General features: G+C 40.4%; 1 long non-coding RNA gene across 3 annotated transcripts in view; it reads left to right on the top strand.

Moving 5' to 3' along the window:
* The first annotated feature begins 1983 nt into the window (after positions 1-1983).
* The window catches only part of LOC105516863, a 58674-nt gene continuing 32991 nt past the window's right edge, over positions 1984-27666 (top strand). Inside the window, exons 1-3 of one of the 3 annotated variants that reach the window (XR_001002560.1) lie at positions 1984-2108; positions 8362-8417; positions 13433-14519. This is a non-coding gene — a long non-coding RNA (uncharacterized LOC105516863). Of the gene's footprint in view, positions 2109-2696; positions 2910-8361; positions 8418-13432; positions 14520-27666 lie in introns of those variants that run through there. The other 2 variants (XR_001002559.1, XR_001002561.1) reach the window with 2 other exon arrangements.

Genomic DNA, 27666 nt, shown 5'->3' with positions numbered 1-27666 from the left:
GTGAATGGCAGCAAGTTTTATTGTGAAGACGGAAAAAACAAAGCTTCCACAGTATGGAAGGGTACCCAAGTGGGTTGCCCTTGCTGGCGTGGTGGCCAGTTTTTATTCCCTTATTTGGCCCCACCCATGTACTGCTGATTGGTCCATTTTCCAGAGCACTGATTGGTCCATTTTACAGAGTGCTGATAGGTCCATTTTTACAGAGTGCTGATTGGTGTGTTTACAAACCTTTGGCTAGACACAGAGCATCGATTGGTGTGTTTACAATCCTTTCGCCAGACAGAAAAGTTCTCCAAGTCCCCACCAGACCCAGAAGCCCAGCCAGCTTCACCTCTCACAAGGAGATACAGGACAAGAGGGAAACCTCATCCAGTTTTTTTTTTCAGAGACCTGCAGCAAAGTTTGTAACTGACCAGTTTTCTGGGCTGTCTTGAAAAACAGGCTTACAGGTTTCCTAAGCCTGTGTTCTATTCTAAGTTACCCCCTTCATTATAGAACACAGAAAGACATACAAAGCACACTAGATTCACTACAGCTTAAGATTAGCCTCATGAATCCTTCATTCCATTAATCAAAACTTTACAGAGGAGATAAATGGTGATTTTTCCTATTCATTCAACTGACTTGCACAGAGAAAGAGAGAGGACAGAAGTCTGACTGGTAAGAAATTCTTACCCTTTTGCCAGTATGCCAGGCTTCTGGATTCCTCAGAGATGCTGGAGGAATCTGTATATTTCAGTAGAATGGGCAGGGAAGGCCTCCTTAAGAAGGCAATATTTGAGCAAAGATCTGAAGTAGACGAAGAAGCCATTTGGATATCTGGTGAAAGAGCTTTCCCAGGTATTTAACAAGTAATTTCTTAACTTGTTCTACGTTTTATTTTTTGTTTTTGAGACATGGTATCTCTCACTCTGTCGCCCAAGCTGGAGTGCAGTGGCATGATCTCTGCTCACTGCAACTTCCACCTCTTAAGATTCCAGCGATTCTCCTGCCTCCACCTCCTGAGGAGCTGGGATTACAGGTGTGCGCCACCACACCCAGCTAAGTTTTGTATTTTTAATAGAGACGGGGTTTCACATATTAGCCAGGCTGGTCTCGAACTCATGAGCTCAGGTGATCCACCTGCTTAGGCCTCCAAAAGTGCTGGGATTACAGGCATGAGCCACAGCACCCGGCTAAGCTTTATGTGTGTGTATTTTTTAATCAAATATCTATTGTATATGACATTAACTGCAGGTATAAGGAGATAAGACAAAATTACGGATGTTTATTGAGTGTCTGCCACGTACCAGGCACTGTGCTAAGTTTATGAATGAGGTTTGGTATCTTCACTAAGATTTAGAACTTAATGCAAGAGGCAAGGTGTAGACATACACTTCCTGCAGTTGGAACGCAGCATTTCTTACGAGGAAGAAGAGTTGGTTTGAAGTTGCACCACCAGAAGTTTATATGCACCTGACCTACCTGAAGTCTATACCTCCCTTTCTAGATGAATTAATGTATAAAGGGTGCTCCCCACTCTAACAGAGGGGAAGCCAGCAAGTTAATGCCTGATCACACCGTTTATACAGCACTGTGGTTAACAATCTGTCTTCCCTAAGTAACTCATTTAACCTTCATAACAATAAGAAGCAGTTGTTCTAAGAAGCCTTTGTGTCTTTCTCTGAGATGGAGAAAGGCGCAGAAGGCTGGGTAGAATGACAAGGCAGTCATTATGGTAGAGTTGGACCTAAATTTAAGGTAACAGTCTTCAAGCACAGTGCATTTCACACCGCAATACAGCTGTTATGAACACTTGCTGAAATAAAACAGCTTGATAGTCTCCTGACTCAGTCCTCTCTCACTGACACGACAGAGAGTTGGGCTGAGGTCGGGGCGGATTTAGAACGCCCCCCCTTCCCCCCCGCACCAGCTAAGACACATAAGGAACACGCCTTCCAGAAAGAGGCGGGGGAATTCTGGGTGTGCGCGGCCACGGAGCGCGCGCATGCGCGGCAGCTCCCGCTGCGGAATAGCTGAGAGGCTCACTGGGGTGGCCAGCTGTGCTCCGAGTGCAGCGGGGTCAGGATGGACGAGGGCGTGTTGCACCCTGAAGAGCCTCATCATCGGCGAGAGTGGGGTGGGCAAGTACAGGTGAGGCGGGCGTACGGGCCGTGATGAGGGTGACTGGGCTCTTTCTGCCTACGTGGCCGCTGTCTCTTGGGCCGCGATGGGAACCTTTAACCGCTGCAAGCGTCCACGATGGCGGCGGGGCTGGGGTCGGCCCGGCTTGCGCCCTCCTCGGCCTCTGGGCCGCGCTCTCCCGCGGCTTCTGCTCCCCTCTCCCCACCCGCGCCTGCCTGGTTCCCGGCCTCTGCCAGGCCCAAGTTCTCTGGGTCGCTCCCCCTCCTGTGGCGCCGAGAAAACACCATTCCAAGGGCCGCCGCTTCGCCGGCCGCTTTGCTGCGCGGAGCTCAGGGCGTGGCGGGCTGGTTTGGGCCCGAATCTGGCCGGTGGGCGCCTCCCCTCGAGCAGCTCGGGGTTCAGGCTGCCTGTCACCCCGAGACCCAGAAGACGTAACTTTTCCACTTGAGGGTTTCTGTGGGGCCTTCTCTAAATACATAATGTCCTCGGGAAGTTTCGTGAGGCGTTAGGTCCCATTCCTGGCCTGTTTCGGCGCAGCTTAATGTCGCTTCTTTTACTTTTTTATTAGTCGGCTGTGGAAGAACTCCTGGATCTTGTGACTGCTGGAAAATTTAGCTTTACTGTAAGTGGTCCACAGCCGAAGCAGTCGGACCACCTTTGAAAATAAAGTGTAATTGTTATTTCTCATTTTGCCACATCCTATGGAGACAAAAGATTAGTGTTGTCTTTTCATTTTTGATTTTTTTCTTGGGGAAAATAATATTGACAGTGGAGTTGAGTGTAAGGTAAGACATGGATCTAGGGGGATGCTGCTAGAGGGTTGTGATTTCATCCAGGTCTTGGAACAGAGTTCTCCAGGTGAAGTCATTCTTGCCGTGTGATTATGAGTAGGTTATGTTCAAGGCCGTCTTGATCCTTAAACCACATTTACACTCCGGGGGCTGTAATCAGTTTCATATTTTAGCTATAGCTTCTGATACACATATCCTTTTTTTTTTTTTTTTGAGACCGAGTCTTGGTCTGTTGCCCAGGCTGGAGTGCTGTGGCGAGATCTCAGCTCATCGCAACCTCTGCCTCCCAGTTTCAAGCGATTCTCCTTCCTCAGCCTCCTGAGTAGCTGGGATTACAGGTGTGTGTCACCACGCCCAGTTAATTTTTATGTTTTTAGTAGAGACAGGGTTTCACCATGTTGGCCAGGCTGGTCTCGAACTCCTGACCTCAAGTGACCCACCCGCCTCAGCCTCCCAAAGTGCTGGGACTACAGGTGTGAGCCACCGCTCCTGGCTGATACATATCTTTCAAATAACTTGTTATTCATGTAAGATTTTACAAATAGAGGTATCCTTATACAAAATAGAATGAAAGCTTTCCTCATGTAACTTTTAAAATTACAAAGTTTTATACCTATGTAACCTGCACGTTCTGCACATGTATCCCAGAAAAAGTATAAATAAATAAATAAGATTACAAAGTCTTACTTTTTTAGCTACTTCAGGATTTTAAAGCTTACTATGTAATAGATTATGAAATTTTTTGTATTTTTAAAGTTTGACAATACATTTTTCCAGTACTCCTCACTTAATGTACTCTATGTCCGCTGTAGTCAGAGGAATTTGCACATACCAAGGAATAGAATAATGAAACACTATGGGTAAGCAAACCAGTATGATTTCTGTGTTTGTGTGTAAAAGGGATGAATAAAATTATTTACATGATCATCTGTTACTGCACGTACATATTTGAGGGTTAAAAAGTTAATGTAATAAAAATTGCCTTAATAGGAATTTCGTGACCTTGTGATCTTCCTTTTTCATTTTTTTCTTTTTTCCTTGACATATAGTTCTCATTTAAGTTCAGACATATGAAATGGGCATTTTTGAAGTCACGAATGGTTGGTTGTCATTTCATGTAGTTCAACCCAATACATGAAATTGGGTTGAAATTGGTTAGCACTTTATGTAAATGTATTGCATGGGTGACAAGTTAGGGTCGTTAAAATTTTCTGGAAAGTTAACTGGAGTATATAAATGAGTTTCGTTACCCGTCCCCCCTGTGCCACCGCTTTTTTTTTTTTTTTGAGATAGGGTCTTGTTCTGTCACCTGCTGGAGTGCACTGGTGTGATCACGGCTTACTGCAGCCTTGACTTCCCAGGCTCAATTGATCCTGCCACCTCAGCCTCCTGAGTCGCTGGGACTATAGGGACGAATCACCATGCCTGGCTAGGATTTTTTTATAGAGACAAGTTCTTGCTGTGTTGCCTAGGCTGATCTCGAACTCCTAAGCTCAACGGATCTTCCTGCCCTCAATGGATCCTTGCAAAATGCTGGGATCATAGGCATAAGCCACCATACCTGGCTCTACTTAAAAGATTTTTTTTGTAGATGGGATTTCCCTATGTTGCCCAAGCTATTCTGAAACTCATGGGCTCATGCCATCCTCCAGCCTTGGCCTCTCAAGAGTGCTGGGATTACAGGCATGAGCCATGGCACTCAGCTGAGAGTCCCTTTTTAGAATAAGTTCTGTTAAATGGGTTTATCAGTCTCTCTAGTTCACCCCCCAGAAACAAATTGTATTTAGGCCTGATCTTTTTTAAACTTTTCCCTCAATGCGTAGGGGTGGATTATCGGTTGCTCACTGCAAAATTTTGACACTTTACCTCTTTCGTAAAAGGACTGCATTTAGTGAGAAAGTTGTCTTATTTGTGTGGCTAGATATAGATTATTGTCCTATGTAATATGCTATGGAAAAGAACTTTAAACACGTAATCACCTTTCTGGATAAGAATAAATGACTCCACTAAAATAGAAGTCTATATTTAAAGTGAGTTAGTACAGAAACATTTGTCATGGATGTGATCTTAAAGGGTTGTTTTTACCAAGTTTGTTCTGTTTCTTTACAGAGCTGGAACTAGTGGAAGTAAAATAGCACTCATGTTGTTGGGGAATTATTGCACAATGAAGGCTATCTTTAAGCCAAAGTAGTGGATTACTTTCTAGTTTATTTCTTGGCGTTGGAGTCCAAAGGGTATATGGTAGTAATCAGGAGATCAGGATTTTGAAACTGGGCCTACCACTTGTGTGGCCTTGTGTGTGATACTTGAATGCTCTAGGCCTTCATTTCAGAAGTAAGGGGGTTGGAATAGAAACCTCTCATACCCTATCTAGTGTTGAATGTATAAGACTCCAATTCTGTGGCTAGACCCAGTGAGGTAGAGGTAGCAGAGTGTATCAAGAACTGGAAGGGATTAGAGAGTTCTATTACATAAATTGCTGTCCCTCCTATGCTCCTAGCCTTGCCATTCATTTTGGTGAATTTCATTTGTAGATAAAGAAATACAGATTAGTTATAATCACACTCTGTTTGTTTTAAATTTGGTCTTATCCAAGTGCCATGGTGGTGGTTACTCCTTCCATCTCTACCTCTGCATGGAAAGCATTTTACTCCTTTAACTTTGAAATATGAAGGTGTAAATATACAATACTGTAAGAATGGTGCTTCTACGAGGTGCGGTGGCTCATTCTGTAATCCTAGCTACTCAGGAGGCTGAGGAAGGAGGATCACTTGAGGCCAGGAGTTCGAGACCAGCTTGGGCAACATAGCAAGGCCATGCCTCTAAAAAACTGAAAAATAAAAAAATTAGCCAGCCATGGTGATGCTAACCTGTCATGCCAGTTACTTGGGGGGCTAAGGTGGGAGGATTAGTGAGCTAAGATTGTACCACCACATTCCAGCCTGGGTGACAGAGTGAGACCCTATCTCTTAAAAAAAAAGGGTGCTTCTTAATCATTTTGAGATTGCCAGTTCCTTTCAAAATCTAATAGTGAAATGGACTTTGCCCCTTTCAAAGTCTAATAAATAGAGAAATGGACTCTGCCTAGAAAAATGCACACATAGAATTTAGAATACATTTTGGGCTACCAGGGTACCCCTTGCTAAGATCTGATGTATACCCAGAGCCTGTATTAAAATTTATTACTTCATACCATACCACCAATTTCCTGCCTCTCCTGACAAAGTACCGTTAATGACAATGGTGGTTGTAAGGATTAGCAACCATGAGAGAAAAACCTCTGGCTTTTTGTCTGTACATTGCCATATGTTCAATAAATAATACCCAATATCATTATTACTTGTATTATTATTATAATATTATTATTACAACTATTCTACAACGTTATATTAACTTACGTTTTTGTAGTAATCTTTTCTGTGGTGACCGCATATCTTTTCTATTTTTTTTTTTTTTTTTTTTTTAGGCTGGAGTGCAGTGGCCGGATCTCAGCTCACTGCAAGCTTCGCCTCCCGGGTTTAGGCCATTCTCCTGCCTCAGCCTCCCAAGTAGCTGGGACTACAGGCACCCACCACCTCCACCTCACCCAGCTAGTTTTTTGTATTTTTTTAGTAGAGACGGGGTTTCATCGTGTTAGCCAGGATGGTCTCGATCTGCTGACCTCGTGATCCGCCCGTCTCGGCCTCCCAAAGTGCTGGGATTACAGGCTTGAGCCACCGCGCCCGGCCATCTTTTCTATTTTTAAATTATGGGTAACTGAGTATTGGAAGAGAAGAAAATTTTTATAGGTTTCATTTTAGAGTCTTATTAGTGCTGTCAACTAACTTATGTTTGAAGTAAGTAAATATAGTTAAGATGTTAAATAGAGAATTCTAGAATTTGACTCTCCTATTGTACTTTGATTCTGTGGTGCTCGTTTTATGGTAAACACAAGAAAACCAAGTAAGGTAGAGTTAATCCTTCAAGTATAATTAATGACACTGGGTTTGGAAACTATCAGGAAGCCATTATGTTTTGTGAAATACTCTGTGGACAAAACATATCGCTAGCAGCAGTAATCACAACCTTATGAATATTACAATCTAATTAGAAATTAGAATGTTAGAAATATTCATAAGATTTTTCTATAATTTTAGACATCTGATGACTGTTTCTTTGATACTATTAATAAAAACAGATCAACAGAACAGACTGTAGAAGTTAACGAGGGAAGATTGAATGATTTTAAAATTTAGGGCTTTAACATTAGCTTTTATTTTTGAGGAGCTTCCTATTGACACTTCTGCTTCATAGTAAGTAAAATAATTCTGGAAGATGGAAAATCTTAGAGTACCCTTCTAATCTGGTGTCTTTTGCTTTTATCCTTCCTTTCTAGTTTCTTACCATTTCCTAAGTTTAGTCCTTTGTTCTCTCCCGCCATAACCATGGCAGTTGACTTCTGTTGAGTGTTCTTCCATTTTTTGTTGGCATTAACTTTTCAAAACAAAGAGTACTTCTTGTCATAACTTTCTTTAAAAGCCTTCAGTAGCTTCCACTTGCCTACTTGTTTTTATAAACCCTACTTGGTGTTTGCCTGAGTATACCTACTCTGTCCTGTGATCTTTTTTTTTACCTTTTTACTGTATCTTTTCTTCCCACTTAGGCAGTAGCCATACTGCATGTTACAGAACGCTAGGCTTTGATATCTTTCTGTTTGTGCTTGAATTTAAAGTGGATTACACGTCAGATTTTTTGAGTTACTTTGTTTCATTCCAAGAAACTTAATTTTTTCCCTTTTCATGTATGTCAATTAAAGTGTGACATGTTGCTAGTAGTATATTTTCTCAGGACATCAGAACAGTTAAAAAGAACAACAAAAAAACCCCACCTTTTGAACTTGGGGGATTGTGTAGGAGAGTATGGGGAATATATTTAATAGTAAACTACTTTGCTCTTGGCAGTTTTTTTTTTTTTGAAACAGAGTCTCGCTCTGTCCTCTAGGCTGCAGAGCAGTGGCGCGATCTCGGCTCACTGCAAACTCCGCCTCCTGGGTTCACGCCATTCTCCTGCCTCAGCCTCCTGAGTAGCTGGGACTACAGGCGCCCGCCACCACGCCTGGCTAATTTTTTTGTATGTTTAGTAGAGACGGGGTTTCACCATGTTCACCAGGATGGTCTCGATCTCCTGACCTTGTGATCCGCCCGCCTCGGCCTCCCAAAGTGCTGGGATTACCGGTGTGAGCCACCGCGCCTAGCCGCTCTTGGCAGTTTTTAAATTGCCTTTCTAGTAATTTAATTCTTCTCCGTATGCCTGCTCTGAGGCAGTATTCCTAGGAGCAGGCCTCCATCAGTTATTTTTATTTGCATTTAATAAATTGTGACGAGATATAATAATCATGAACACACTTATCATATGATTAGAAAGAAAAATTCTAATTCCTAACCTGTCTTTTTAATATCTCTTTCAGCCTGCTCTTGAGGTTCACAGATGATACCTTTGATCCAGAACTTGCAGCAACAATAGGTAAGCCTGTGTTTAAAAATTCAATAGAAATGTCTAATATTTTGTTGCTTTTGGGCTTTTTGATCTAAATTCTTCTACCTTCCTCTTACCACCCCACCACCTCCATGTCTGTTGACATTTTATTTGTCCTTCAAGATTTAACTTTGGTATCATTAAATCTCTGAGGCCTTTCTAGATCTTACCAAGAGAAAATAATTTCCTCATCTGTTGTCTCATGAGACTTTATTAACTACTGATATTATGGTTATCCGTACACACATTTCTTTCCCGTATTATGGATTGTCTTTTATTTTGCAATATACAACAGTTATTTGAGTACTTACTGTATGCCATGCACTGTTACTAAGAGGTGGGGTTATAATATTGAATAACATAAAATTGGTGTCTGTCTTCATGTACCTAACAGTAGAGTACGTTAATTTTGTATGTTCAGCTTTTGCTACAGTATTTGACATGTATTCTGATCTTTGCATATGTATTGATATTAGTTATTAAGGACTGTTAGGAGCAATGATACTTAAATGCCTTTTAAACATAAAATTTAGATGGTCTGAAAGTGGTTAGTCACACTAACTTATAAGAGTATATGAGAAGATAGAGGTAAGTATTTTGGTATCATGTGTTTAGACCGTAGACAAGAATGTAAAGGAATGAAAAGACCACTTGGAATAATTGAAAGGTAGCTGAGCTGAGTCAGAGCTAGGTAATAGTCTTGGCTTTGCCTTGAATTAGGTGTAATCTCAACTTACTGACCTCATCTGTAAATTGGGAGGTTTTGGGGAGACAATACTTTTTTTTCCCCGAGCTTTGAAATTTGATGATCTGATGAGATTATAGTGAAGATGATCCTAGCAGTATTATTAGGGAAAACTAATAGTTTATCTTAACTGCCTTTATTTGTTTACATTTATCGTATGTCTGTTTTTTCAGACTCATATTTGTAAAACTAGGAGAAATAATTCTTGTGTATCCTACTAAATTACTCCATCCAAATGTTAATATTTGTCACATTTGCTTTATCATTCTCTACATACACACAGAGTATTCTTTTAAAAAAATGCATTGGCTGTTTTTCTGATTTCTTTTTTAAAATGAATTATTTGAGAGTAGGCTTGCAGACATGATGTCTTTAATGTCTACATGCTTTGTATATTTCTTAAGTCAACATGGATACAACTCTATTGTCTATGCACAGATTTTATCAGTTGTCCCATTAATGTCCTATATAGCAAAAGAAAAATAATTGTTTGGGGTTCAGGATCATACATTGAATTTAGTTATTTCTCTTCAGTCTCTTTTTTTTTTTTTTTTTTTTGAGTTGGAGTCTTGCCCTGTCGCTCAGGCTGGAGTGCAATGGCACGATCTCGGCTCACTGCGACCTCTGCCTCCCAGGTTCAAGTGATTCTCCTGCCTCAGCCTCCCAAGTAGCTGGGATTACAGGCGCATGACACTGCGCCCAGCTAATTTTTGTATTTTTAGTACAGACTGGGTGTCACCATGTTGGCCAGGCTGGTCTCAAACTCCTGACCTCAGGTAATTCACCTGCCTTGGCCTCCCAAAGTGCTGGGATTATAGGCATGAGCCACTGTGCCTGGCCAGTCTTCAGTTTCTTTTAATCTGAACGGTTCTTCAGTCTTTATCTTTCCAGGGCCTTGATATTTTTGAAGAGTAAATAATTATTTTGTAGAATGCCCTTTATAATTTACATATATCCAGAGTGTCCTTATGGTTGGATTCAGGTTATGCGCTTTTGGCAGGAATTCCACAGAAGTGTTTCTCAAGCACAATGTCGGGAGGCATATGGTGTCTGTTTGTCCCATTTACTGGTGGTGGGACTTTGGTTACTATTGGGTGATATATGCCAACTTTTACCTCTGTGAAGTTATTATATTTCCCCTTGTAATGAATATATTTGTTTTGGAGAGATACATTGAAACTATATTAGATGTACTCCTTTTCATCGTATTTTTTGTCCTCTTATTTTAGCATCCATTGATACTTCTTGCCTGTGACAAGCAAAAAGGACAATGTATGATCCTGCCATTCTAACTATGGTGGTTATCAAATGATGATGTTTTCAAATGCGATCACTCTGTCTACTTATCTTATTTGGAATTCTGTAAGGCAGAGCTCTTTTGTTTTATTTTTAAATTTGAGACAGTCTCACCCTGTCACTCAGGTTGGAGTGCAGTGGCATCATCTAGGCTCACTGCAGCCTCCAACTCCCAGGTTCAAGCAGTTCTCCCACCTCAGCCTCCAGGGTAGCTGGGACTACAGACATGTGCTACCACTAATTTTTGTATTTTCAGTAGAAGTGGGGTTTCACCATGCTGGCCAGGCTGGTCTCGAACTCCTGGCTTCAAGTCATCTGCCCACCCTGACGTCCCAAAGTGCTGGGATTACAGACGTGAGCCACTGCGCCCAGCCAAGAGCTCCTTTTTGTTTTTTCTTTTTTTGCGAATTCAGATTTTGTATATTCAGGAGTTTTATTTAAACTTTGAATCTGAAAGAAACTTTAGGAGGAACTCATAGATTTGTGGGAAGAAGCAAATCTACATTATTTTCTCTCTTCTAAAATCACAATCCATGTATTTTGATCTTTTACTGAATTTTAACATATTGTTTTGTCACTAATATAAAGTATTTCAATAGTGTTTGTAACTCACACACAAATACTGGAAATAAAAATTATTTACCTGAGTACATTTTTGTGGCAGGCAGTCCACTTTACATCGCTTTCCAGACAACTGGAATTTGAGACAGCATCTATAACAGCGATCCCTTTGTTTTCACCTGGCGTATATTCTCATCAGACTGCTTGCAGTCACATCATGCTTCAGGTAAAAAGCTTTCATGAGTTTTTAAATCTCTTACTTTGTGAGAAATATTTTATTGTGGTAAAATATGTATGACGTAAAATATGCTATTATAACAACTCTTAAATGTATAATTTGGTGGCATTAATTATATCCATACTGTCATGTAGCCATCACAACTGTCTGTTCCCAGGTATTTTTCATCACCCCAAACAGGAACTCTGTTATCTTTCTGCAGTAACTCCCCATCACCGCCAGCCCCGCATTGCCAGTTGACCTTTAATCTACTTTGTCTCTGTGAACTTTCCTATTCTAAAGATTTCATATAAGTGGAACTATATGTTTGTCTTTTTGTGACTGGCTCATTTCACTAGGCATAATGTTTTCAAGGTTCATCCTTGTGGCATGTATCAGAACTTCATTCCTTTTTATGGCTGAATAATACTGAGTCCTCCAACTCTGTTTTTCTTTTTCAAGATTATTTTGGTCATCTGAGACTCCTTGCAATTCCATTTGAATTTAGGGATTGGTTTCTCTATTTCTGGGGGGAGAAATGATTCTCAGAATTTTGATGGGATTGTGTTGAATCTGTAGATTGTTTTGAATAGGACTGGTATTTTAGCATTATTGAGTCTGCTAACCCAGGAACTAAGGATCTTTCCATTTACCTAGGTCTTTTTACGTTTCTTTTACCAATGGTTGGTAGTATTCAGCATGCAGGTCTTTCATTTCCTTGGTTAAATTTATTCCTAAGCATTTTATTTGTTTAGCGCGATTTAAATGGAATTGCCTTCTTAATTTCCTTTTTAGATTGTTCATTGCACATGTACAGAAAAACAACTAATTTTTGTGTGTTGATCTTGTATCCTGAAGCTGTGCTGAATTTATTAACTCTAGTAGTTTCCTTCTGGATTCACATGGATGCACTTCCAGCTACTCGGGAGACTGGGGCAGAAGGATCAGTTGATCCAAGGAGTTTGAGGCCAGCCTGGAAAACACAGCAAGACACCTACAGGTGTGTGCCACCACATCTGGCTAATTTTTGTATTTTTAGTAGAGATGGGATTTCACCAGTTTGCCCAAGCTGGTCTCAAACTCCTGGGCTCAAGCACTCTACCTGCCTGAGCCTGCCAAAGTGCTGGAATTACAGGCATGAGCCACTGTGCCCAACCTAAAACTGTGATATCTTGTTCTCATTAATAGCTGTAGAAATTATAACTTTGGCTGGGTGTGCTGGCTCACTCCTATAATCCCAGCACTTTGGGAGGTCGAGGTGGGCAGATCACCTGAGGTCAGGAGTTTGAAACCAGCCTGGCCAACATGGTGAAACCCTATCTCTGCCAAAAATACAAAAAACCAGGTGTGGTGGTACACATCTGTAATCCCAGCTACTCGGGAGGCTGAGGTGTGAAAATCACTTGAACCTGGAAGGTGGAGGTTGCAGTGAGCTGAGATTGCACCACTGCACTCCAGCCTGAGCAACAGAGCAAGACTCTGTTTCCAAAAAAAAAAAAAAAAGAAAAGAAAAAAAATTATAACTTTTTGTAAATTTTTATTAGGCTGGTGTCTTTTACTGTTTCAGTTGCATAAATATCATTTGAGGTGGGCCTGGTCTTTAAAGGCTCTTTCCAGCAGGTGTTTCTTTCACCAGGCTTATTTATAAGTCTTTATTTTTTTTTTTTACAGTAAAAGAAAGTCTATAATGTATCAACTGTGCAAGGGAAGACAACAGTAAACTTACAAGCCTCTTTCCAGCTATCTAAATTAGTAATTCAGCAGGACAAAATAAAGACATGTTTAGACAACAGCTTTATCTCTCTTTGCTGCCTCCTGGTTAATTTCCTTGGTTTTATCTTTAAGTGTATTAATTCTTTCCAGCTGTATTCAGTCTGCTGCTCAGTATGACCAACAGGCCTTAGATTCTCTGTGTGTGTAATTTTACTTCTAGAAGTTCTGTTTGGTTCTATTGCAAATCTATTTCTTGATTTCTACTTTATACTTTTATGTCCTTAATTTGTTTAATTACGCTTATTATATTCTTGTTCAGATAGATCAAATCTGGTTGCTCTCATTTTCTCTTCTCTCTCATTGATCATATGTTTTATTATTTGGGATTATGAGCTCATCTTGAGTGAGAATCTGCAATGATTTGATTTAGGCATTTATCTTCCAGCTCTGTTCTGTATTTGCTTCTTCCAGAAATGCAGGAATCACATGAACCTGTCCATCCACAGATGAAGTGGTAAAGGAACTGCCATATTAGATACATGACAGTGTACTCTTCAGCCATAAAGCTTCGGGAAACCCTGTCATCAGCAACCACGTGGAGGAACCTGTCTATCCACAGGTGAAGGGATCAGGAAACTCTGGTATATATACTGAAGGGAAATGCTTTTTGGCTACCAAAATAATGAAATTATGTCGTTTAGAGCAACACAGAAGAACCTGTCCATCCACAAATGAAGACATCAAGAAACTCTAGTATGTACACAAGGCAAAACACTTCAGCCATCAAAATCACTGACATTATGTCACTTGGAGCAACCCAGTTGACCTGCCAAGGCTGCCTCTTCCTCCACAGGCAGATGAATGCTGTGGCTGCTGCTCCTGCCTGGGCCGTGCCCTGACACTGCCAACACCACTGCTCCTCTATTTATAAGTCTTAATAGGGTTGCTGACCCAGCTATAGCTGAACAGCTAACATGTACCTCACGCTAAGCCAGGTGCTTCATATGTATCTAACTTGAAAAATGCTGAGCTAGTTACCTTAACACCGTTAACTTTTACTTAAAAGTTTGTTTTTCTTTTTTAATCCCAGCGAGCTCCAAACAAGTTTTAGGAGGCTCCTCAAAGCCAGCGAAGACTTTAACTAAAAGTAGAATTTCAAAGTACTGTAATTGGATTAGAAACCAAACCCCAAAATTAAATGTGAAGATTAGTGTCCGTACTGAACCGGCCCATCTGGTGGACACAGGATTTGTGTTATCGACCACAATGTTACCCAGGATTCATGATTTCTGGAATTTGTCAGTGTTAAGAAAATTGGATTGAGTACCAAATACAGCAGAGCAAACCCAGCTTTGAGGCAAGGACCCTATAAAGTAGTCATGCAGTACTTTTGTTAGGGTTCTGGGCGCAAATCTTCCTCATCCCTCTCACCTTCTCCTGGCCTGCCTGTAAACCCAAACCACCAGGTACCTCAATTTTCTTCAAGGTCAGGCTGTTCTTAATGTTGCTAAATTGATCAAGGAAATGGGTGAGCCACTGCTCTGCACATAGTCCTCAGGGTGCTCAGGGTTCAGGCAGTACAGCAGCTGCATGGTTTTGGCCCGCAGGAGTAACTGGCCCATTGCTAGGCTGTCCCCAAAGATGTGTCCTCTGAAGAAGCTGGTCAGGTAGAGGGGGTGTCCACCATGGTTGTAGATGGGGAAGGAGATGCTGCTCAGGTTGAGCGTTTTGTTCACCTGCCAGGCATACAGGAGTGGGTTGGGGGCACCACGCAGAGCATCTTGTACCTGGCCCACACCTACTGGTACTGGATCTGGCTTACATTTCCCTGCGCCACACATGGATTCTGCACTGTACTGTCCAGTCAACTGACTTCAGCAAAGATGTCTGGGTCCAGCAGTGAGTTGCTGTGGAAGGCCACCAGGATGGAGGTGATACCAGCCTCGGTGCTCTTCCTGGAGGCGGAGAAGTGGTCGGAGTCCTCTGTGGTGAAATGACCCTGCACCAAGGTGGGAGACATTCAGAATCAAGGTGAAATTGGCCTCAGTGCTGGTCCTGGAGGCGGAGAAGCGGTCAGAGTCCTTGGTGGTAAAGTGGCCCTACATGAAACATCACTCCCCCTTGGCCGGTGAAAGAATAAAATAAAGCTGGCCACTTGCATTTCCATTTCAGTTTATAGAATACATGTTTTGGAAATAGTGTCTTCTAGATCTGTCTTTTTCTTTTCTGATTTAACTTACTAGCAAAGCTAAGTTTTATCTCTTCATAGTGTTGCTTTTGTTTCAAAAGCTTCTGTGAGATTTGTTTACTGTGTGTGGCTATATGGCAGACAATTTGTTCAAGTGGCCTGCCTCCTCTTTCTCACATTGACCCCTTCAGGAGGAGTTTTTCAAGGGTAATGAGTCTTCTCTCTGAGATAAGAATAGTAGCCAGAATTAAGAAGATAAAGTGCATTGTGGAATTAAATCCTGATTCCAGTGGAAACTCAGTTTATGGCCTTAGACAAATGTTTACACTTCTGATCCTCAGTTTTCTCTCAAAGAACTTCTGCTCATATCCAATTCCTATTAAGTGGAAGTAGTCTAACCTGATATTACTAATATTCGGTTAGATTTTATCCTAATTTTAGGTGTTAGAATATATCCTAATGTTACTAGTTCTTCACTGTTACTAAAGTGCATGTTAGATTTCTTCAATGATTTTTTTTAATTGGCATGGTTGATATAAAGCATCCTTCTATCCAAATACTGTGCTCAGTCGCCTAAGTGATAGTTTAGAACCATACTATCTCTCCGGAAAGAGTGCTGGGGCTCCTGGCTACACACTTTGACTAGAGGGGAAAATATTCCTCTTGTATTTATGATGGTTTTTCTTTCTACTTGATTAAGAAGAAAGCACAAAAAGGTGCTTATTGAAGCATTGTCAATTTGGGAACAAGATTCTCAGGAATGAAAAATTTGTGACTGTTCTCAGCATGAAAGGGAGAGAGAAGATTACCTGATCATTATGTGCTTATTTGAAAGTCACTTTCCTCCCATGTCTCAGCATCTCACTTTTTAGAATGCACATTGAATGCCTGGGATCTCTTTATTTTAGAACAGACAAAGTTGCGTTGTTTTTTTTGAGACGGAATTTCACTCTTGTTGCCCAGGCTGGAGTGCAATGGCATGATCTTGGCTCACCACAACCTCTGCCTACCTAGGTTCAAGCAGTTCTCCTGCCTCAGCCTCTGTAGTAGCTGGGATTATAGGCATGTGCCACCACACCTGGCTAATTTTGTATTTTTAGTAGAGACAGGGTTTCTCCATGTTGGTCAGGCTGGTCTCGAACTGCCGACCTCAGGTGATCCACCCGCCTCGGCCTCCCAAAGTGCTGGGATTACAGGCATGAGCCACCGCGCCTGGCCTTGCATTGTTAAAGGAATATTTCCGGGGAAAAGGCTCAGTGCTCAACGGTTACTCTATAAAGAGATTTGAAAAGAAAGTCAAGGGAAGGTAAGGAAGGCAACATGGCTTCCAATCTTGTGGGTTCTACTAGTGTTATTTCATGAAAAATGTCACTAACCTTTTTATAGGAGAGAATAAGTCTGAGAATCAACTGGCATCTAAACTCCATTTCTTGTTTTGTCACTGCTTCCCTGATTGACTATGGAAAATGCATTTAGTCTTTTGATACCTTGGTTTCAACAACTGTAACATGACTTAAGAACTTTTATGCATGGACTTTGTAATAGTTATCTATTTCTGCCTACAAATTACTTCAAAACTTAAATTGTTGTTTGAAACAACAAACACTATCTCACAGTTTCTGTGGGTCAGGAATCCAGACATGGCTTATTGGGTAACTGCCTCAAAGTCTTACTAGGCTGTAATACAGTTATTGGCTGGAGCTGCTGTTTCATCTGAAGGTTCAACTGAGAGAGGATCCACTTATAAGCTCATTGACATAGTTGCTGGCGCAATTCAGTTCCTCCCAGCTATTGGATTAAGGGTCTCCGTTCCCTACTGAGTGTTGGTCAGTGAATTTCCCTCAGTTCTTTGCCATATGGGGGTCCATAGAACAGCTCACTACATGGCAACTGGCTTCTATCAAAGTGAGCAATAAAGAAGTAAGCAAGAGAGGTTTGCAAGACAGAAGCTACTACGTCTTTATAATCTAATCTTAGAAGTGGCGTCACATCCCTTCTGCCGTATTCTGTTCATTAGAAGCAAATCTGTGGGTCTAGCCATACTCCATTGCAGGGATCACACAAGGGTGTGAATACAGACATGGGTTGTTGGGGCTCATTTTAGAGGTTGTCTCCCATAGAGTTAGCTGCCAATCTGAGGGGCCACAGGGAATCATGCATCTGGGCCAGAACACAGGGATTTAATTCCTTAAGCAGGACAACATTCATTCAAAAACATATGTGTATGTGTGTATATATATGTTTAGATGTTTCTCTCTAATCAAAGAGAGAAGCAAGGCCTGTCCCTGACGAGCTCCCTTTCTCAGATCCACCCTGAACTGCCTAAGTGAACTCCATGGACCTTGACTAGGTGAACTGAGGAGTCCAAGCCTAGAGTTGGGTCCTGGGTTTAATCCTGGTTCTGTCTTAGCCCTGTGACCTTAGGCCGTCTCTCTTCGGCTTGGTTTTCTTTGCAGCAGAAAGTGTCAGGTTAGATCCCAACAGTGGTTCTCAAATTGGAGTGCCTGTGAAAACCACCTGGGGTCATTCAAAAAATTCCTCATGCCTGGCACACTCCTGACAAATCAGAAGATCTGAGGGTGAGATTCAGGCAACAGTACTTCTTACAGCTCCCCAAGTGATTTCATTGTTCAGCCAAGGTTGATAACTACTCATTTAGAAGATCGATAATCCTAACTCTGGGACATGAGAATCATCTGAGGAGCTTTAAAAACAAATACAGAAGCCAGAGTCTTAGGACCATTAAAATAGAAATCCTTGGGGACTGGTCGCAGACATGGTGTCTTCCAAAGCTCCCCATATGATTCTAATGTGTAGCCAGATTTGTGGACCCTCAGGTTTAATGATCAAGAATCCTCCTTGATCTAAGGTTCTAAGCTTGTATGAATGCACTTGTAGAGCTGTAGGCATGTGTACCACCTTCTAGTGCTCTCTGACTCTGAAGAAGGAGATGATTATTCCCACCCCCAACATCCATCTTCTCTGGGTTCACAGTCTCCTATGTACAATCCGTAAAAATGGCACCCTAGACTTGACGTCAGTCTCATCGTGACACAGCATGCCGTGTTCTTAATCTTTTTGGTTACAGAGACCCTTTTAGAAATTTCATGAAAACTGTAAGTCATCTCATAAGGAGGATCTTACATGCACATCAGATTGAGCATGCAATTTTCATGGATCCCTAAACTCCTGATACAAAGTTAATTCTATTTCACTATAATATAAAAAAAAAGTTACATAACCCAGAAAAGCAGAATTTGCAACATAGTAGAAATAGACCAGAGCGAGAATTCTAATCCTGGTTCCACAACTCACCAGTCAACATTTAGGAGTCACTGAATCACTTGATGCCTCAGTTTACTCATATGCCCAATTCAGAATTATACAGTCATGCACCACTTAATGTTTTGGTCAACTACAGATCACATATGATGATGATGGTTTCATAAGATAATACTGTGTTTTTACTGTACCTTTGTTACCATGTTTAGATATACAAATACATTGTGTTACTATTGCCTGTGGTATTCTGTATAATAACCTGCTGTATGGAGCTATAGCCTAAGAGCAATAGACTATACCATACAGCTAGGCGTGTCGCAGGCTCTACCACCTTGGTTTGTGTAAGTACACTCTGTGATGTTCGCATATGATGAAATCGCCTATGACACACTGCTCAGAATGTGTCTCCATCATTAAGTGATACATGACTACCTACTCTATCTTGCCTATTCCAGAAACAAAGTGAAATTAATAATATAAAATTGGTTTGATCAATTTATAAGCATTACATTGTCGTTGAAAGTAGGAGAACTAGACCAGGAGGCCCTGGTGTGGCCCTGGAGTAGGTGAAACTGTTTGTGCATGTGTCTTCCTTACCTTCCATTCTCATAAAGAATGGCCACATTCCCCACATACACCCTGGCCAAACTGTCTTTGGGACTGCAGCACCAAGGTGTGTTTTTGTTTGTTAACTTAGTCTGAGTGCCTGTGTTGACCAAGAGGCTTTGAGAATAAAGGTACATAAAAGTCTTAGAGCCTGGATGAGCCTGGGGAGAAGAGATGGCATGCTGTGTCCTTGAATTTGGAGTGTGATTTGCACTCTGCCTTTGCTCCCATGAACTCACCATGCACCAGTTCCAGTCCTTGGTGGGGAAAGGCTGAAACTGGAACCAGGGGTCTGAGAAGCAATCTCCCAGACTTCACAGTAGCTGCCAGATTGGCCACACGGTTGGCAGAAACCATCCTACTGGTTAGTGCCAGGTGGTTTGGAGCAAGAGGGAGCATAGCCTGGATTGCTTTAGGCCAGGAGTTCGAGACCAGCCTGGGCAATACATGAGACCTGTCTCTACTTTTTTAAAAAATAAAAAGTATTAAGAAATATGAGGAGAAAGGAATCCTATTTCATAGTTAACCAACTGACTGGAGTTGCAGTGCTTTCAGTTATCAATGGAGATTGTACTGCATGTGCTATCTTCAGATTTGACGGTCATCCCAGTACAAGAACTGAAGCTGTTCAACTAATTTAGCTGAAGTGATAACAGCTCTGAGGCAAGAAGAGTGTAAATCTAGGTTACTGGATCAAGGGATAGGTTATTATATTAGGGCTCTGCAGAGGGAAAGAACCAAGAGGATATGTGTATATATAAAATGGGGTTTATTAGAGAGAATTGGCTCACGTGATTACAAGGTGAAGTCCCACGATAGGCATCTGCAGGCTGGGTAGAGAGAAAAGCTGGCTCAGTTCAAGTCTGAAAGCCTCAAAACCAGGGAAGCTGACCGTGTAGTCCAAGAGCCCCCTGTAAGCCACTGGGGCAAGTCCCAGAATCCAAAGGCCAAAGAACCTGGAGTCTGATGTACAAGGGCAGGAGGAGCGGCAGCAAGCAACCAGCCTGGGAAGAAGAAAGAGAGCCAGAAGACTCAGCAGACTGCTTACCCCACCTTCTTCCACCTGCTTTGTTCTAGCCTCGCTGGCAGCCGATTGGATGGTGCCCACCCATATTGATGGTGGGTTTTCCTTTCCCAGTCCACCCACTCAAATGTCAGTCTCATCTGGCAACTCCCTCACAGACACACCCAGAAACAATACCAGCTATTTAGGCACCGCTCAATGTCATGAACATACAAAAAGGAAAGTTTTTGTGATACTCTGGGAGACTCAGGGTAGGGAGCGGTTCAGTGATATTTTGGGATAGTGAAAGGTCTGTTCAGTTTCTGTGTTCCATGGGAGTGGTTCTGAGCGGTTTGATTTAGTCAAACTGTATTTTAAAAGTCTCATACCCAAGTCATTCTCTATCCTCATCCACACCTCCCGCATACAATCCATGCATGCGTCTATACGTGTCATATGGATATATTTTGTTATTTTATTTATCATTTTGGAAGAATATATTAACAGTATCTCTTCATCTTAATGTATTTTGTATTCATATATGTAAATTACCATTGGTAATTTTGGCTAAGAAAGCATACTTTTGAGGACTGATATATACATTCTTTTAATGATAATGGGAATCTATGAATAAAACAAATGCATCTATCTAGTCATATCCAGTCATGTTTAGAGGACTTGCCTGCACCATTTATCCCAGCAATTATGAGTAGTCCATGGGATCATGTTAAAAATCTGATTTCCTCTTAATTCTATCTGGAAGAAACTCTCCAAAATTTGTGAGATATGAATAGTACCGCCTCCAGTCTCCAGCATTTTTGTAAGCTTGTCTCCTTTTTGCTCAATTTCTTTGGTCTATTCTGCAGTTGCCAGGAGGAGGAACCCATGTGTTCATGTCACCATTTTAATGAAAATCCTCCCTTTTAACATGCACTGAACTCAGTTCTTGAAAGCCAGGTCATGCATTTTCTAGAACTGTGAAAATTGCTTGGTGCTTTTCCATGGTTAGCAATCGCTTAGCATTAATACTTTAATAGTAATTGTGTTTCCATGTGGGTAGATGCAGCATTTTAACGAAATCTCCAGATTGTAAGGAAAGTGCATCTAAAGTCTAGGGAAAATATATTTAACAATGTTTTAAAGGAGAAAGGAAGAAGAGATTTTGTTAGCCTTGCAAAATTTTAGTCGTTTAAGAGTGACCTTATTAAAATAACCACAAGATGGCATCGGTTTTCTATTTTTAAAGAAATATGGTAAATTGGACTGAGGCTTTCTTGTGTCTTTCATCTTTGCATGTTCCAAGTCCTAGTTACAGCTGCCTCTTGAGTTTATCATTCATGAGCCATAAACTTAGTAGCAGCTGGATCACATTTAAAGTCAATAGATGGAGTAACCAATTTTGGAATTCCATTCCTTGGACCACATCCACGTTAAGGAGAGAATAGCTCAGCTGCTCTCCTAAGCATTTTGGATGAAAAGTCAGAGTTAGGGGGTTATACAACGGAGCAAGTCTAAACCCAGGCCCTCTTGCTGCCGTATCTATATTTCTCTCTCTCCCTCCCTTCGTTCATTCCTTCCTTCCTTCCCTCCCTCTCTCCCTCCCTCTCTCCCTCCCTCCCTCTTTCTTTCTCTTTCTTTCTCTCTCTTTCTCTCTCTCTCTCTCTCTCTCTTTCTCTCTTTTCTTTCTTTCCTTCTCTTTCTTATCTTTCTCTCTTTCCCTCTCTCTCCTTCCTTCCTTCCTTCCTTCTTTCACAGGGTTGTATTCTGTCATGCAAGCTGGAGTGCCGTGGCATAATCATGACTCATTGCAGCCTCCAACTCCTGAGCTGAGCTCAAGTGATCCTCCTGCCTTAGCCTTCCAAGTAGCTGGGACAGAAGGTGCATTCCACTACGCCTGGCTATCTTTTTTTTTTTTAAAAAAAGTTTTTTAGAGATGTGGTCATGCCATGTGGTTCAGGCAGGTCTCAAACTCCTGGACTCAAGCGATCCTGCCACCCTGACCTCCCAAAATGCTATTATTACAGACCCCAGCCACTGTGCGCAGCCTGAGGGTATTTCTTTATTACACATCAGCAGATTTTTTTTTTTTTTTTTTACCTCCTTAAAGCACAGTAACTAAATGTCTACAATTACTCAACAAATCAGTCACTACAAAGTACTAAGTTCTATAGTAAAACATGTATGTGTTTCAGGATCTGCTTTAATCTACTCTCCTGATTCTAGATGAACTATTCTGATTATTTTATTTCAGTAATTCAGATATCCAGATTACTAATGCTTGTGTGGGTCTAGTAGGTCAATTGAAAAAGACTACCATTCGTTACTCTCTTTTCGGTTTTTCTGTATCATTCTATAGAAGGAATTCAGCTTTTAGGAAATTAAATCAGGCCAAATATTCTAGGAGCTCCTCTGCTGTCTTTGAGTTACTGTGCAGCCCTTTCCTGTTTGTTTCAGAGCTCTAGACTCTGCTATGGGTACAGCTGTAACATGGCCTAGAAGTGACAGATTATTTTCAAGTAGGATGATTTCTAAAGCTACTGAATTTTCTTGGTTATATTTTATTTTTATTTATGATTTTATTATATTATTGTCAGAAATGATTTATTTAATGTCGGTTCTTTGGAATTTGTTGAGATATCTTTTCTGGTCTAATATATGTAAATCTCTATATGTACTTGAAAATATTTATTCTTTTGTGTACAAGATCCTTTCTCCATAAATATGCTACATATTTCTATATCTTTTATCTGCTTTCCTATCAGTTTCTGAGTGAGAGAGATGTGAAATCTTTTACCATAATTGTGAATTTGTTAATTTATCCTTGTAATTCTGTTTGTTTCCATTATATTCTAGGACATTTTGCTTATGATCTTCTTGGAAATTTCTCCTTTTCTCAGTATCAAATGTCTCTATTTACCTCATTAAATATTTCATGCTTAAAAATATCACTAAATCAGCACGATTTATTACTTTTGGTGTCTTTTTCTATGTCTATATTTGTAAGCATTTAGTATTGGTTTTACGTATATATCTTATTTTTAAAAATTTTTTAAAACACCTAATTTTAAAGTTTGTCTCCTAATTGGTGTTTTACACCCATTTGAGCATTTTGAGACAGGGTTTTGCTGTTGTTCAGGCTGGAGTGCAGTGGTACTATCATAGCTTACTGCAGCCTTGACCTCTCAGGCTCTAACAATCTTCTCACCTCAGCTTCCCCTGTAGCTGGAACTACAGATGTAAAATTTATTTTTTGTTCTGGTAGAGACAGGATCTCACTATCTTGCCCAGGCTGGTCTTAAACTCTGGCTCAAGTGATCCCCTTACCTTGGCCTCCCAAAGTGCTGGGATTACAGGCCTGGGCCACTGCACCCAGCCTATGATTTATTTTTGGAATTATTTCTATTATCCTGTTTTGTGTTGTCTACCATGACTTTATCCCTACCTGCTTTTTCTGTTGTTATTCTTTGCCCCTTTTGCTGGATTAGGGTGGTTTTCTTTATTTCTGTGATTTGCTTTAAAAGTTACTCTTGAATTTTTAACATATATGTCAGCTTCATATTTCTCTAACAAATTCTAAAGTTACTTACTAAATTCTATTCTAAAATGAACAAAAATATTTATAATATTTTTAATTTTTGCTGAAACACCCAACTTCCATGTTACTGTTATATAGAATTTTAGTTCCACTTTGATTTTGAAATACTAGATGAAAGTTACTGTGTTTATTATTTTCAGTGTTGATACTTAATTTAGTTCAGCAATATGTTTTTGAATTGATTTGCTCACCATTACATTTCTCTCCCTCCGTGAATCAGTTTTGTTCCTGGTGCCCATTCTTCAGTAGTTTCTTTGCAAATGTCAGTGAGGTGTAAACTCTTGTTTTTTTTTTTTTAATGTCTGGATATGTGTTTAATTATCTTTTCTTTCTTCAATGGTAGTTTATTATGTGTAGAAGTTTAGGTTTAGAGTTCTTTACTTTGGGTACATTGAAGATATTTCCCCATGATCTTTTAGCATTCATTTTTGCTTATTTTTGTGAGTGCTCTGCTACCCACATGATAGCCATTTCTTTACAGTTAATCTGTCATTTAAATTTTTAAATTTTGAACTTTTGTGGCTACATAGTAGGTGTACATATTTATGGAGTACATGAGATATTTTCATACAGGCATATAATGTATAATAACTGTATGAGGGTAAATGGGTTATCTATCACCTCAAGCATTTATCCTTTCTTTGTGTTACAAACAATCCAATTATGCTCTTTTAGTTATTTTAAAATGTATAATAAATTGTAGGCACCCTGTTTTGCTGTCAAATACTAGATCTTATTTATTCTACATAATTATATTTTTGTACCCATTAACCATCCCCAGTCCCGCCCCCCACCCCTACTACTCTTTCTAGCCTCTGGTAATCATAATTCTACCCTTTATCTCTATGAATTCAATTGTTTTAACGTTTAGCTCTCACAAATATGTGAGAACATGTGAAGTTTGTCTTTCTGTGCCTGGCTTATTTCACTTAACATAATATCCTCCAGTTCCATCCATGTTGTTGCAAATGACAGGATCTCATTCTTTTTTATGGCCGAATGGTACTCCATTTTGTATATGCACTGCATTTTCTTTATCCATTCATCTGTTGGTGGAGTCTTAGGTTAATTCCAAATCTTGGCTATTGTGAGTAGTGCTTCAGTAAACATGCAAGTGCATATATCTCTTCAACATATCAATTTCCTTTCTTTTGTGTATATGCCCAGCAGTGGGATTTCTGAATCATATGGTAACTCTTATTTTTAGTTTTTTGAGGAACTTCCAACTGTTCTGCCTAGTACTAATTTACATTCCCACCAACAGTGTACAAGGATTCCCTTTTCTCCACAGCCTTGCCAGCATTTGTTATTACCTGTCTTTTGGATGTATGCCCTTTTAACTAAGGTGAGATGATATATCAGTGTAGTTTTGATTTACATTTCTGTGATGATTGATGATATTGAGAACCTTTTTATAAATCTGTTCGCCATTTGTATGTCTTCTTTTGAGGAATGTCTCTTGAGATCTTTTGCCGATTTTCTAATCAGATTATTAGATTTTTCTGATTAAGTTGATTGAGCTCCTTATATATTCTTGTTATTAGTCCCTTGTAAGATGGATAGTTTGCAAATATTTGTTCCCATTTTTTGGGTTGCCTCTTCTCTTTGTTTCCATTGCCATGCAGAAGCTTTTTAACTTGATGTGATCCCATCTGTCCATTTTTGCTTTGGTTGCTTGTGATTATGGGGTATTACTCAAGAAATCTTTGCTCAGTCCAATGTCCTGAAGAGTTTCCGCAAAGTTTTCTTTTAGTGGTTTCACAGTTTGAGATCTTAGATTTATGTCTTTAATCCATTTTGATTTGATTTTTGTATCTGGCAAGAGATGGGGGTTTAGTTTCATTTTTCTGAATATGGATATCCAGTTTTCAAAGCACTATTTATTGAAGAAACTGTCCTTTCCCCAGTGTATGTTCTTGGCATCTTTGTCGAAAATGAGTTTACTGTAGATGTATGGATTTGTTTCTGGGTTCTTTATTCTATTCTATTCGTTTATGTGCCTGCTTTTATACCAGTACTATGCTGTTTTGGCTACAATAGCTCTCTTTAATTGAATTTGAAGTCAGGTAATATGATTCCTCCAGTTGTTGTTGTTGTTTTTTATATTTGTTTCCCCACCCCCTCCAGGATAGCTTTGGCTATTCTGAGTCTTCTGTGGTTCCATATATGTTTTAAGATGGTTTTCTCCATTTCTGTGAAGAATGTAATTAGTTATTTTAATATGGATTGCACTGACTCTGTAGATTGCTTTGGGTAGTATGGACAGTTTAACAATATTTTTCTTCCAATCCATGAACATGGACTATCCATCTTTTTGTGTCCTCTTTGATTTATCTAATTCCCTTGGCCAGGAAAGAGTTAGGCGCTGGAGGCAAGTGGTAGGAAAGAAAGAACTTTATTGACCAACAGGTCAGGGTTCTTGGGCGAGGTTCACTGGTCCTCTAAGTGGGGCCAGGGAAGTTGCACCTGCGCTCTCGGGCGAGGTTCCTCCGACCAGGAGCAATGGGGCTGGGGAAGTTCATGCTGGCGCCTGCCGGCAGCAACTTTTATGTCCTGGCTTGGAAATGGGAGGGCAGTGGGTGGGATAAGGGTGACCCAGGGGCGTCTCCGTAGGCGTGGCCGGGTAAGTTTTGGTTTCCTCAAATTGACTTCACGTCGCACCTGCTCAGTTGGTCTGCTTTTTTCTAGGGCGCCCGCTGCATTTTCCCGCGGGCGGTTAAGTTGGATGATGAAGAACCCGGAAGTAGTAGGGGCTGCGTCTTTTCTGTTCACCTTCCTCCATCTTGTCCTTTTCCCCTTCACCCAGACACTCTTCAATTTTTTCATTAATGTTTTATAGTTTTCATTGTAGAGATCTTTCACTTTTTTGGTTAATTCCTAGGCATTTTATTCATAGCTATTATAAATGGGATTACTTTTTATTTTATTTCTTTTTCAGATTGTTTGTTGTTGGCATATAGAAATGCTACTGCTTTTTGTATGTTGATGTTATATCCCGCAACTTTACTGAATTTGTTTGTCAGTTCTAATAGTTTTTTTGGTAGAATTTTTAGGTTTTTCCAAGTATAAGATTATATCATCTACAAAGATAATTTGACTTCCTCCTTTCCAATTTGGATGTCCTTTATTTATTTCTCTTGTCTGATTACTCTACCTGGAACTTCAAGTAATCTGTCCTTTTTTAAATGAAGGTTTTTACGATTTTTCTGTGTGTTCCAGATGCTCTGATATTTCACTGTGACCTTTCAATTTTTAATTTTTAACTAATGTATTAAGTTGAGCCTACAAGTTCAAGGCTGCAGTGAGCTATGACTGCGCTACTGCATTCTGGCCTGGGAAACACAGCAAGATCCTGTCTCTTAAAAAAAAGAAAAATATTTGTCTATGCTTCCCTAAAAATCGCTTCAAAACGCTTGAATTTTCTGTGTGATGGGAATGGTTTTGTTATACTAATTAGATGACTCACTGTGAGCCATTAGATAGCTTCAGGATGGGAATTGCCCTCCAAAAAGACCAAGAAGAGGATTGGAGGGTTAGAACTTTTAGCCACTTGACCTCTAGGGAGGGGAAGTTTGGAGACTGAGTTCAGTTATATGACCAATGATTTAATCAATCATGCCTAAGTAATAAAACTCCAATAAAAACTCTGCTCATGGAGACTTGGGGGAGCTTCCTGGCTGGCGGATACATCAATGTGCTGAGAGGGTGTCATAGCCTGACTCTATGGGGAGAGGCATGGAAGCTCTTGTCCTGGACTCTCCCAGACTTTGCCCTATGTGTATCCTTTAAAATAAAACTGTAATAATAAGTATAGCACTTTCTTGAGTTATTTGAGTCATTCTAGGAAGTTATCAAACCTGAGGAGATAGTGAGAACTCTGAATTTGAAGCCAGTTTGTCAGAAATGTGAGGGGCTGGGGACCCTACTTGTAACTGAATTTTAAAACCTGCAGAGTTTGATGCTAACTCTGCGTGGTTTGTGTCAGAATTGAATTGTAGTTCACTCCTATCTTAGTCCATTTTATGCTATTA

Source organism: Colobus angolensis, unplaced genomic scaffold (assembly GCF_000951035.1).
Source record: "Colobus angolensis palliatus isolate OR3802 unplaced genomic scaffold, Cang.pa_1.0 Scaffold293, whole genome shotgun sequence".
NCBI lineage: Eukaryota > Metazoa > Chordata > Mammalia > Primates > Cercopithecidae > Colobus > Colobus angolensis.
Note: the sequence above shows the minus strand (reverse complement) of the source record. Positions and strands in the feature narration are given on the sequence as shown.